Source organism: Miscanthus floridulus, chromosome 4, assembly GCF_019320115.1.
Source record: "Miscanthus floridulus cultivar M001 chromosome 4, ASM1932011v1, whole genome shotgun sequence".
NCBI lineage: Eukaryota > Viridiplantae > Streptophyta > Magnoliopsida > Poales > Poaceae > Miscanthus > Miscanthus floridulus.
In genome coordinates this window covers 58,608,965-58,611,371 of record NC_089583.1, presented here as the reverse complement: position 1 = coordinate 58,611,371, position 2,407 = coordinate 58,608,965, and the positions used below count along the sequence as shown (strand labels likewise).

Sequence of the window (2,407 nt, the reverse complement as noted above, 5' to 3'; positions counted from 1 at the left end):
GAAGAACTTCCGGTGTTCTGCTTTGTGGAGCAACATTCCAGCGACAAAATACTCCACACTGTTTGAAGGTGCCCCACATTCAATAGAGTTAGGTGCTCTAGAGGACCATTCTGAAGTTTCTTCAACTCTGGTTTCCCTGTTGGGAATTAAAATTTTTGAATCAGACATAACAGAAGGGCAAACAGCACAAGAAGCATTAAACAGGCAAAATGAAGGTTACCTCTGTGTGTTTCTTCCAAAATGCCGGAGGGGGGGCCATAACTCTACCATTGTCACAGCCTAAACCAGTCTGTTTGTTCGATGGTATTTTGTCATATTTTTCAATATTTGTTTTGTGTCAGCTAAAAAAAATATAGAAAATATGAAACGATGTAAATTTGGTACATGGCACGTAGTTGGATCCTCATGCACGATGCAAGTGTGACAAGCTCATTTCATTGGCTCTCTGTCCAGGCCCGCATGGCAGCCATGGTACATGAGGCTGAAGGATAAGCTTCTAGAGTTGGCGTTGGTTCTTATCTACTCATGGGCCGGAGACTCGTTATTCCAAAAATGCCACGTTAATCACACGTGCTTACATGTGTATGCAATTGAGTAGTGGGACTAGTTTCATTCAGCCCCACGATTGAGTCAAGATAAGGCTGGTTAGCACGTAACTAAGCTTGCGGTTTGGCCTATTCAACGCAGCACGCCAGCAACATGAAGTTTCTGAACTTCAAATGGACAGCAACAGCATGCAAGTGCTCTCATCGAACATGCAGGATCAGCACTTGAGCAGCGCTCCCTCACAACGACCGTCGCACGTTGCACGATCGGGCACGGTCGCACAGAAGCCGCAAGTCTCGGCCACAAAGCCCACGGCAGGAAGCAGCGACCGCTTCCAGTTCCTTCGTCACCACCCAACTTGCTGCACGGCCAGCGCGTGTATATAAAGGAGAGCTCGTTCTCTTCTCAAGGTGGGGTGGGGGGTGGGGGGGACCTGGACACCGGCACGGTCATCAGGCTGCCACACTATCACGGCACTCCCATCCACGTATAGCTGCTGCTCACGCACTCATCCACCACGTTGCCGTCAGGCTGCTGTGACCGCCGCATATATACAGAGAGGAAGAGAGGAGAGAGGGCACTGCAGCTGCTCCTGCTCGCCGGAGGTCAGGGCGCGTCGTACTGCCGTGATGGCCGCCGGACGCAATGGTGAGCGAGGTTTTTATTTTCGGAAATTAAAATTTATCGGGCGTCACAGATAAAGAGGATAAACAGGATATATCGGAAATATCGGACCAAATTCAAATAAAATTTAATTTAAATTTAAGTAAATTTAAATAAATTTAAACAAAATTTATACGAAAAAGATAGATATTTCCTTATCGACACCCATGGATCAAGAGGATATATCGAAAATATCAAGAAATTTGGGTCGATATTGGAAACCATGATGGTGAGAACCCACAGAAGCTCCTGCAGCTCTGTGTTTATTTCTTTTGCTAGGTACATCTCGCCGGCACCGGCGCCATTGGAGAGTCCAGCAAGAAACAACAACGAGCGCTCTGACGTGTGATGGATGTGAAGTCAAGCAATCCTCACAAGATCGTGCTCGTCACAAGATTAGAAGCCGATGCGGTCATCACAAGATCACTTCTTGTCACAAGATCGGTCGTCACAAGACTGAAGATTGATGCGGTCGTCACAAGACATGATGCCGATGCGGTCGTGTCGACAGAATATCATCGGCAGTCCTCCGAGGGATATCCTACGAAGGTAGATTGATCGACAGAGAAGCGTGAGAACAAGAACAAGAAGACAACAGAAACACACGAATTAGACAGGTTCAGACCGTCAGTATGACGTAATACCCTACTCTTGTGGTCTGTTGGTTTGTATTAGCTATCGTATGATATTACGTTTGGAGGGGGTCCCTGCCCACCTTATATAGTCCGGGGAGCAGGGTTACAAGTCGGTTAGATCTAAGAGATAACCGGAAAGTAATAACTGATTACAGAAAATCTTGGGATCATACATATCCTAACAGATCTCGTAGTATCTTAAGGATATCTTCTGATGTCTTGCGGGAGGCGCCGAGCAGAGTCGTACCCCGCAAGGCTTTGTCTTGTGGGCTGGGCCGTCCCTAGGGGCGCAGCCCATGTGGTCTGTCGTGGGTATCCGGGGTCGTACCCCCCACAGCTAGTCCCTGAGCGCCTTGTACCTGTTGTGCAATGCCGTCCTGAGCCTGTCTGAGCAGGTGCAAACAAAGCCAAACAGTCAAACTCATGGTTCGACCACCATGATGAGTTGCCGAGCAGCATAACTCAAATACGGCTTGCCATAAGGGTGTAAGGAGCTCAAGTTTAGAATCGAAAATTTCTTCGCAGTGGACCAAGTATGCCCACTTAGAGTCCGACCACGAGAA

At 47.9% G+C, this 2,407-nt stretch overlaps 1 long non-coding RNA gene across 1 annotated transcript; it reads left to right on the top strand.

Moving 5' to 3' along the window:
- The first annotated feature begins 978 nt into the window (after window positions 1-978).
- On the top strand, window positions 979-1,961 carry LOC136551523 (uncharacterized). Its single transcript, XR_010782597.1, has 2 exons — window positions 979-1,194; window positions 1,453-1,961. It is a non-coding gene; the product is annotated as an uncharacterized lncRNA (long non-coding RNA).
- Window positions 1,962-2,407: the final 446 nt, after the last annotated feature.